General features: G+C 34.9%; 1 pseudogene; it reads right to left on the reverse strand.

Annotated features, from left to right (window-relative positions):
• Positions 1 to 664: 664 nt before the first annotated feature.
• Positions 665 to 4,484, reverse strand: LOC127949683 (carboxypeptidase O-like; annotated as a pseudogene).
• Positions 4,485 to 11,527: the final 7,043 nt, after the last annotated feature.

Raw genomic sequence — 11,527 nt, forward strand, 5'->3', positions numbered from 1 at the left:
TATATATATATATATATCAGTCTGTGTGTAATGAATTAATATAATATACACTTTTCACTTTTTAAATGGAATAAGTGGGAGTGAAATAAATAATATTTTTGATGATATTCTAATTATATGACCAGCACCTGTTAATATATACGTATATAAACCAAACAAAATAAGTGTTGACCCCTAACCTTCGGTTGAAATGAAGAGAGGTATACACTCTTGATTACTCTGGGAATTGTTAATATGACAAACAGGGCATATCTCTGTTTTCTTTGTCATGCAATTAGTCAGTAATAAATAGAGGAGGGTTTCAGGTCTTAGTGTGTACAGGAGAAGCCTGCCACAAAGGAGATCTTATCCCTCATTTCTCTTATATGATCAACTTCTGTGCTTGAGGACACTTTGACTGTTCTTTCCCACAAGCAGTGTCCCTTTTTCATTACTTAATATACCATAATATAATCAAATCTGTGGTTGCTGATGCTGACAGCAGTTATACAAGCTTGCAAACATCTTCAATGATATCTGTGTATATACTGCCATCAGCTGGCCAAATAGAGCTCTGCAATCAATCTTAGACATCACAGGAAATCCTGAAAAACACCAATATAATGTTTCATGATATTTCTATAATTTTATTGCATTAGACAGTAAAATACCAAACCAGATGGTTTTTGTTAGACAGTACTTATTTGAGCCCATGATCCATTTTAATATAGTGGTTTAAAATCATCACATTTGCACTCAAGATCCATAAGACAGTCACAGTTGTCCACAGTCTGACTAACCGCTGCACTTTTGAAATTCTTATCATGGATGTAGTTTATGATGGACATCGCTCCCTGATACGCTTCTTCACATGAGGGCTGGATTTGATTCTCGGGTAGAATGAAGTGGTACTTCTCTTTATCTCGTAACTCTAACCCAAAGGAGTATGGGATCCCTATGAATCTTGCAAAATCACGTGAAGAGCCAGAAGTTGCATCTGCAAAGAATGTTTCAAAATGATTAAATGACATTCATTTGATAAAAAAAAAGAAAAAAAAAAGAAAATGCATTATTTCATACAGAAACACCTGGAGTTGCTAAACATCTGAATGGGGGGCTTTGTTGTAATTAAACCAGTTAAACTGAATATTATAAACATCATTAGGGCGAAGCTTATTTTTTGTTTATCTATCTCTGAAAAATACACCAGAGGTTTTAGACTTTATAATTTTAGAAATGCATTGCTAATTAAAATACTGTCCGATACGAATGTAAAATCTGATCAAATAAATGTAAATACAAAACTAAAAAACTAAATTTCTGCTCCACGTACAGTATGAAAAATGGACATTGCATTTGAGATTTGCTAAAAGGTTAAAGTTTTTAATAATTAACTTTAATTGAGCCATAGATACCTGTAAATTAAAATATGTCTAATATTGCTGATAACTGATATGTAACTGTATTGACTGTGTTTTAAACAGGTTGAGGAAAAATGGCAAGATGTTTTAGAATTCAGTTTTAGCTCAAGGAAAGGATTTGGGAGTTTTACAGAGGTGAAGAAAATGCAGTCACAAATTTTGAGGTGGAACTGAAGAGTAAGACAACTTGTGAACATCCCCTTCTTAAATGAAACCGCCTTTTAAATGTGTGTGATGTCGCGCACTGTATCTTCAATATATATATTGTGCATCCCCATAATAAAGCACAGTATTGCATGTGCGAAGTGATTTAAAAAGAGCAGTTTATTTGAACAATTTGGCTCTTCGTGTGATTTAAAAATGGCAGTCCACTGTATTTTTTCTAGACCTGATTGTCTTCAGGTCATGAGTGTGTACATTGGTTTAAAGTACTCACACAGTACATCAGGTGGAGTGCCCACTTTGTAGCTCTTTCCGTGCACTGCTGAGATGGCTTTAGCTGCAGCAAGACCGACTTCCATCTGAAAACACAGAAAGATGTGCAGATTTCATTCAAAACTGACAGTATGTTTGAAAGCTTCCAATCCTAACATATCCCAAAGAATTTGCTCTTCTTCTTACCAGTTCATCATAATTGGGTGCTGAGATGTTGGGGACTCCATAGGGGACGAGGATCATCTGACTGGGCGAGTGGATGGTGAGGTAACAGAGCATTTCATTTTGATGTGCTCCTAAAAAGTCAGTGACAGCTTTGGTCTCTGGCTCAGACACAGCAGTCGGTCCATTATAGACATCTGAACAGCAGTTCCTGGAGATCCCCACCACTAGTGAACGAAAACAGATGGACCTTTTATTAGCTCCTTTAGCTTTGATTGCATGTCTGCGCTTGACAAAATGACGGTTTGGAAGATTAATTCATGATGTACTTGCTCATATACATGTTTAATATTTGAATACAGAAAAAGTTAAATAGTGTTGCTTTAAGGCATCTGTTAAGTCATGCTTATAACCCTTATAATATATATTACATTTGAATTAATTTACATATTATATCGTATTAAAAATGCGTCTATAATGGTTTAGAAACATATAAAAGGTGGAAATATCGATAAATATAATACATCTGCGTTGCAGGATTATTTATTTGTTTATTTATGTAATACAGCTACGTCACAATTATTTAACCCCTATTCAACCATTTTTAATTCATTTATGTTTATCGCATGACACACAATTGTAAGCCTTTAAGAAAATACTGGAAGCCTTTGCAAACTTTATAACAAAGCTGAACTACACATACTTTACCCGTGAATGTGCTAAAATTAAGAAACTGACATTGAAATTGCTCTCTAATGAAAAGAAAAATTTAACTTACTCCCCCAGTAAGCAGGAAAGTTGCGGTTAAGATCAGTGCCAAAACATCTGCAGGTTTCAGTCCCTGCTGTTCTGGACTTCCTCCACAGTCGAGTCTTTAAAACATATCACATACAGTATGTTGTTAAACATATAAAATGTGCAGATACATTTTACCTTTATCAAATGTACAGTATGTTACATAGAATACTTAAAAGGAATGAAACTCACGGTGTTATCCCTCCAGGAATAAATATATCCATCAATGTTTAGCACTGGGGTGATATAGAAGTCCAGGTTTTTAAACAACGTGTTCACATTCAAGTCAGTTTTGTAGGAGCCCAGGATCTTTCCCAGCATAACACACAGTTCAGTTCATTTTAGATTAAATTCATTTAATTCAGATTAAACAAAACATTTTATATTTTAAGAAACATACACACATACAAAAACATTATTATCAAATTGAATTGGCATATCAATATGAATCTCAGGGTCAACAAGCTACAACAGGAGTTTTACATTCATTATAATAGCAGTATCAGTATCTGTGAGTTCTGAACATACAGTATCTGTTCCAAATAGCAGAGCAAAATATAAATATAATATAAAAATAAAAAAAAACATGAGTGGCATTGCATTTACCGACATATGCAGTACATTAAAAACAATGGCCTCTCATGTAATAAAATGGATGTGATATTTCTGGGAGCAACACTTCAGGTGTATGTCGTCACGACTATCTACATCATATTAAGTTTGATGCAATTAGGTCTCACCTCTTTAACAAAATACTGGCAGAAAGCTGGAGCGATCCATTCCCTGGCATGAATCCCACAGTCCATCCAAACAGCTTTCTTGGGTGTGGTGTTTTTGAAGCCAATCTGCATATCAGATGCAAACAAACAAACAAGTTGCTAATATCATGGCATGAATTTCAAGTATCCTGAATTATTATTACTGCCACATGGTACCACCACATGACTTTAATAATCTACATTTTAGAATTATAATTTAAGCTAAAACAACTTGAAACTCGAAATTCACCAAGTGGGAAGACATTTATGATAAGAAGTATTGCACTAAACAGGTAGTACCTTTAGTAATGTAATGTTCCTCTTCTCATAAGTTTGTCCATATACCATGCTGGACACAACGTCTGGGTTTTCCCTTTCCATCTGATTCATCCAAGCTGAGATCTGTTTGGAGAGATTTACCAGGTCAATAAAAGAATCAATCAATCAATATGGAATTGCTAGTACAGGATAACCTCACCTCATCCATGGTGTGGTACTTCGTATAGTCATACGATCTGTGTTCCAGTCCACTAGCCAATCTGTGTGGAATTAAAACACTTGAGGAAAAATCTCTCAGATGTAATGGTTAAAAAGAATGATCTTATGTCCCAATGTCAGATATCCTATTTAATAAAATAAGTTTCACTCTTCACTCTTTTTTCATGAATGCTAAGCTATAATTATCTCAGCTTTCCCCAAAAAAAAAAAAAAAAAACGTAATGCTTAGTTCTGTCCTAATTCAACCTCCATAAAGACAATGTCATAACCCTGAAATGTTACCTGTCCAGCACAACCAAGACCACCAAAACAGATATTACGGAGCCCTTCATGTTTGTCTGTTATCCAGGAGTGTTGAACCTGACAGTAAACCTAGTACAGCCTGATAGTGACTTATGAAGCAGCTCTCACAGAGAAACCACCTCAACTGATAACGGTGTATTTGTCATAAATCTGGTCTAACACACTGAGCTGTTATAAACTGGATCTTCCTGTAATCAGGGAATGGAAAGAATTAGGGCAATGTACTCAATTGCATTTGATTGTCATGCGCATCTCTTCAGTAAAACCGGTGTTACAAGATCGTTGGTTTTTGAGGTTTTTGGTTTCAGGGGGCAAAACATACTGTACATGAATAATCTATCCGAACGTCTTGAGCTTTGAGCGTCTTACTCTGCGGGTTTCCCAAGTGGAGGCCAGACGTGACGTCAGCGTCTTGACATGAGCTGTAAACATTTAAGGATCCAAGCTATTATGTAAAGACTATAAATGGACATTACAAGCATTACAATAAAGGTATTTTATACCTAAACGTACCCTCAACCATTTCCTGCACCCTGCTGTGCTTACCTGCTGTACTTAAATGAGTACTTAAAGAAAATTGTTGTAGGCTATTCTAAGTTGTTCTGAGTAATTTAAACACAACCTTCACACACATCCGATAAACATATAAACCGCAAGCTGTTTTTTATTTTATTTTGTGGAAATTTCAGCAAACAGTTTGGTTCGCTCCTCCTTCATTATAACCTTTTAATTTTGACAGGCAGAATGACAGTCAGAGCAAATAACATTTTACATATAATTCATTTTTCTTGAAGCAGGAATATGTTGTTGGGCACATCATTTGTTATGCAGCGACTTTGAAACAACCCCTTTAATGATATTTTAAAAGTATTTTGACAGATTATTTCTAAATTATAGGATTTAATTAATATTGTGTAATGATGAATAGTGTATCAATGAACATTGAATATTGTCCCATTAATAAGAACATTGCATGTTTGTCTCTATGAATAAAAGTGAAGTGGAAATAAAAATCAAGAATATAGACTGAACAGTACCATGATAATATGTCCTTAACATTTCTCACTCTCGTCTTTTATTTATATCAAAAGGCAAGTAGCTATGTGACACTTGAATAAATGTCAAATTGTGAATACCAGCCTATAGAAATTAAGTTTAAATGAATGAATGTAAGCATGTAGCATACTCTGTTCAAATAAAAATAATTTAGAATCAGTGAATGTACTGACGGAAATGTGCAGGGTTTGGGACAATTCAAGTCCCTTTGGTTGGAAAGTATGACATGCCTTAAAATTTTCAAATACAATTGTATTGCACACTAAATTTGTTGATGTTGAATTTGTTGATGTTTCTCTGAGGCTTCTTTATTAGGCAAGGCAAGGCAAGTTTATTTATATAGCACATTTCGTACACAATGGTAAATAATGGAAATGGAAAGTAAAATAATAAAGAATAAAAAAAAATACTTATTTAAAATGAATTTAAAACAGTTAGAAAATGATTTTACATAAAATAAAATAAAATAACACAGTGAAAATATGGTGCAATCAGTTCGGACATTGCACAGTGCTCATTCAATAAATGCACAGCTAAACAGATGAGTTTTGAGTCTAGATTTAAATGTGACTAGTGTTTAAGCACATCTGATCTCTTCTGGAAGCTGATTCCAACTGCGGGCGGCATAGTAACTAAAGGCGGACTCCCCTTGTTTTGTGTGAACCCTTGGTATTTCTAACTGACTTGATCCTAGTGATCTGAGATTAGGTTTATATTCAGTGAGCATATCTGAAATATATTTCGGTCCTAGGTCATTTAGTGATTTATATACTAGTAAAGGTACTTTAAAATCAATCCTAAATGTAACTGGAAGCCAGTGTAAGGACCTGATGACTGGTGTGATATGCTCAGATTTTCTGGTTCTAGTCAGAATCCTGGCAGCAGCGTTCTGGATGAGCTGCAGCTGTCTAATGGTCTTTTTGGGAAGGCCGGTGAGGAGTCCATTACAATAGTCCACCCTGCTGGTGATAAAGGCATTAACATGTTTCTCCAAGACTTGGCTGGACACAAAACGTCTAATTCTTGCAATATTTTTTAAATGATAGTTTGCAGATTTAGTTATTGCTCTGACATGACTACTGAAAGGTCTGTCTCCAGAATCACACCAAGATTCCTGACTTGATTTTTAGTTGTTTGACCCCTAGAGTCAAGGTATGCATTCACCTTGAACACTTCATCTTTGTTTCCAAATGTAATGACTTCAGTTTTTTCCTTGTTTAACTGAAGAAAGTTCTGGCACGTCCAACTATTCATTTCATCAATGCATTGGCAAAGGGAGTCAATGAGGCTGTAGTCATTTGGAGAAAAGGCTGGGTAAATCTGGGTATCATCAGCATAGCTGTGATAGGCAATTTGGTTCTTTCTCATTATTTGACTTAGTGGGAGTATATACAGGCTAAACAAGAGCAGTGCAAGAGTTGACCCTTGTGGGACTCCGCATGTCATGGACGTCCACTTAGACTTATGCTCTCCTATACTCACATAATAGCCTCTCCCTTCTAAGTATGACCTGAACCATTTGAGTACCATCCCAGAAAGCCCGACCCAGTTTTCCAGTCTCTTTAGTAGTATGTTATGATCGACAGTGTCAAACGCAGCACTGAGATCTAGCAATACCAGCACCGATATTTTGCCAGAGTCACAATTTAAGCAAAAATCATTTCTTATCTTAATGAGTGCTGTCTCTGTGCTGTGATGCAGTCGAAAACCAGATTGAAAATTGTCCAGGTATCCATTTGAGTTTAAGTATTTGTTCAGCTGATTAAAAACTACCTTTTCTGTAATTTTGCCTATAAAAGGAAGATTAGATATTGGTCTAAAATTGCTCAAAATAGTGTTATCAAGATTGCTCTTTTTCAGGAGGGGCTTAACAACTGCAGTTTTTAAGTAGTTTGAAAATGTCTTAGAAAGAAGTGAGGTGTTCACCACTTCTAAAAGATCTACTTCTAAGCAGTTAAGCACACTTTTGAAAAAAGATGTGGGAAGTATGTCAAGATAGCAGGTTGACGATTTTAGGTGCTGCACTATGTCTTCCAGAATTTTGCTATCAATTGCTTCAAAAATAGACATAATATCTTTTTGACCTCTGCATTACTTGAGGATGTGCTAATCGCCTTCTTGAAATTGATGATCTTCTCAGAAAAGAAGGAAGCAAACTCATTGTATTTGCTGTCTGAGAGCATTTCACTGGGAATCTGACTTGGGGGGTTTGTCAGTCTCTCAACAGTGGCAAAAAGAGTATGAGTGTTATTTAAGTTACCGTTTATAAGGTTTGAGAAGAAATTCTGTATAGCTGTGGCTAGTTTCACATTAAAAGCATGAAGGCTGTCTTTATAGATGCTATAGTGAATTTCAAGTTTTGTCTTCCACCACATCCACTCTGCTTTTCTGCATTGTCTTTTTATAGTCTGAACTAGGGCTGTCGCGATATACCGGTTTTGACGATAACCGTGATATTTAAAATGAACAGTTCTCTTATGATGACACCACATGTAAATACTTGGTAACAGTACCTGGTTGAGTGCCCAGGTGGCAGTATCGTGCCCTAACTCTGACACCTGTCACACAAGAAGAAGACGCAGCACTCGCAGCTACTCTCAGGAGAGCTGTGTTCATCAGAGTAAGTTGTTATTATTTTACTAGTCATAGACTGGGAAATATTATATAACCTATTAACAGTGGTTTTCTGTGTTCATATACTTAAGTAAAGGGTGTAGGGCTGTGCAGAAAACCAAATGCGATTTTCATGCACATCTCATCAGTAAAGACGTTCCTGTGATTAGAAGTATATCCCCTGCACGTGAGTTCAGATCAGGGTTGCCAGGTTTTCCCAACAAATCCTGCCCAGTTGCTTCTCAAAACTAGTCCAAAACTAGTCCAATCGCCCTTCTGGGGAAGCTTCCAGAAGGTTCCCCGATAAAAAATTGCTTCCCGGGGTTAAAATATACGTTTTTTTTCAGCAGGGTTGCCTTGATAAAATTCGCATTTTAATGGCTAAATATCAAGTTATTTGTATTGGGGTCGCTTTGACCCGCGGACATGAAAAACAACCACAGACTTGGCAACACCGGTTGGCATTTGCTACACCGAGCCGTAATTCACTGACAATCTACACAAAATCGATGTTAACATCGCAGGCGATTCTTTGTCGATTTTGAAAGCGATTTTGTGTTAGTTGTCGGTAGACTACGGCTCTGTGTACTGTAGTAACTGCCGCTCCACCTGAATCAGTGTTGCCAAGTCTGTGATTGTTTTTCATGTTCGTGGTTTGAAGCAACCCCAATACCAATAACGTGATATTTAGCCCCTAAAATGCGAATTTTACCAGGGCAACCCTTCCAAAAAAATTATATTTTAATCCCTGGGAAGCAATTTTTATCGGGGAACCTCTCGGAAACGCGATTAGGATAGTTTTTGACTAGTTTTAAGAAGCAACTGGGCAGGATTTGTTGGGAAAACCTGGCAACCCTGATCTGAACGCACGTGCTGGAGATATACTTCTAATTACAGGAGCGTCTTTACTGATGAGATGCGCATGAAAATCGCATTCGATTTTTTGCACAGTCCTAAAAGGGTGATTATTTTAATAAGTACCGCGTTTTCTTTGCTCGTCTTATTTTTGTATTTGCAATCAATATGGCCTGTGCGTAGTAACACTTCATTTCTTTCTTTGTTCAAATCTATGAACAGTTACATAATTAAAACGGATCTTGAAAACTGAGCGGCCACATTGCTACATTAAACTCTGTAAAATGTTAAGTTGGTCACAGTGCCATGCACTTAATGCCTCATCTGTGGTCATTCTTCAATAAGGTACATTAGTTAACATTAGTTAATTACATTAGTTAACATATATCAGGGGCGTAGATTACGCGGTGGATGTGTCCCCCCCCCACTTTTAATATCATGGAAATTCGTCCCCCGCACTTTTTCCGTCAAATGTGTTCACATAGAGGTTTTCAAGAGCTGGTGTGAATAAATAAAGATTTAAACTCAAAGAGACAGGATAGTCTGCGCATGACCTGATATTTTCTTCGGACCCCAGAAGCGTTAAACACTCCTGCAGTGTGTGTTTCAGTCATCCTCAAAGCCGGAGCTTCCTGTTATGACAGAAAGTCATAACAGGAAACTCCTAATATGGGCAACAGCGTCCAGCTATTGCTGTATGAAAACAGTTGTTTTGACAGAAGAACTGAAACTTATGGAAACACAAAGACATTAATATATACGATTGCGACAATATATGGTTTTTCAATTCATCTCCAGCAGGTGATAAATACAGTATATGAACAAAAGAGTGCTAATTGACATAGATTTATTACAGTATACAAACTGTAAGTCAGTTATTATGTGATAAATACGTGTTTGTAATATATATATAAAAAAATCATTATTATTTGTTATTGTCCAGCAGTTATTTATTAAGCCAATTAAAAGCTAGAAATTAGAGAATAATTAAAGTTGCCTATAGTATCCACCAGTCAAGTCTCTTCTGTTCACTAAGCCTGCATTTATTTGATCCAAAGTACATCAAAACAGTAAACTCAAATATTTTTACTAGACTATTTAAAATAACAGTTTTCTATCCGAATATATTTCAAAATGTAATTTGAGATTTTAAAGCTTGCTAAATAAAAATATTAATTTCTATAATTTATTTTCCAAAAAAAAAAAAAAAAACTTTTTTATTTTTAATGATATACTGTATAATGTTACAAAGGACATACATGCGGATACTTCTTTAAAAACATTACAAATCCTACTGTTCAAAAATTGTTGACTGGTAGGCTATAGATTACAGAAATGTTCTATTGTAATGTTTTATATATATATATATATATATATATATATATATATATATATATATATATATATATATATATATATATATATATATATATATATATATATATATATATATTTCTGTCCCCCTCACTTCTGAAAAGATGGCTACGCCCCTGACATATATAAATAACAAACAATAATGAACAATATTTCCACAGCATTTACTAATCTTAGTTCATGTTAATTTCAGCATTTACTAATGCATTGTTAAAATCACAAGTTGTGTTTGTAAACATTAATGTACAATGAACATGAACATTGAATTACTTGATTTTTATTAATTATTTAAATTGTGTAATAAATGTATTGTTCATTGTTCATTCATGTTCGTTAATACATTAATGTTAACAAATGCCATGTTATTGTAAAGTGTTACCATTAATATTTATTCATCATACTGTTGAACTTGACAGTATTTTCTCTCCTGTTATTTCATAACAGATTTCTCTGTTTGTTTTCTTACTGACTATTATTATAGCAATATCATAAATAACATTCTTAACTTTTGAGTTAAAGGAATCAAGGAGAATATCAACAGAGTCTGCAGAAATGCTTGGTGTTAAAGATATAGCCTCCATAAATAGTACACTTGTGTTCTCGTTAATGCATCTCCTTCTGACAGAAACCGATCTAGATTCAGTTGTAGCAGACATCAAAATATCAAAGAAAATACAGAAGTGATCAGATAGTGCAACGTCCTTAATAACAGTGAATGAAATGTTTAGACCCCTACTGATGATTAAGTCTAGCGTGTGTCCACCTTTGTGTGTGGGTCCATGCACATGCTGAGTCAAGTCAAAAGTGTTTAGAACCATTATCATTTATTTTGTAGTTTTGTTTTCTGCATTATCTATGTGAATATTAAAATCCCCTGCAACAGCAAAACAATCAAACTCTGAGGAAATCATTGATAACATTTCTGTGAACTCTTCAACAAAGGCTGGAGAGTATTTTCGCCATAGGAACACGGTAACAACACGTAAGCACGTGTAGGAACATGTTACATATTGTTTTATGCAAATGATCAATAATTTGGTTCAGACTCATGATTGTATATGAAAGATATGAAAATAAACAAACCTTAATGAGAAAGTTTGGTCTGTTTAAAGAATTTACATATTTAGCTGATTAGGCCTAAATGATAAGAAATTATACATTTTATTAAGATTCAGTCATATTTCCCTTTAGTCCTTGAAAATAAAAGATCATGCATGCTTATGTTTTATTCACTTTTATTAATTATAGTTATTTGTTTGTTATTATGCATTTATTTTT

This window comes from Carassius gibelio, chromosome B1 (genome assembly GCF_023724105.1).
Source record: "Carassius gibelio isolate Cgi1373 ecotype wild population from Czech Republic chromosome B1, carGib1.2-hapl.c, whole genome shotgun sequence".
NCBI classification, from domain to species: domain Eukaryota; kingdom Metazoa; phylum Chordata; class Actinopteri; order Cypriniformes; family Cyprinidae; genus Carassius; species Carassius gibelio.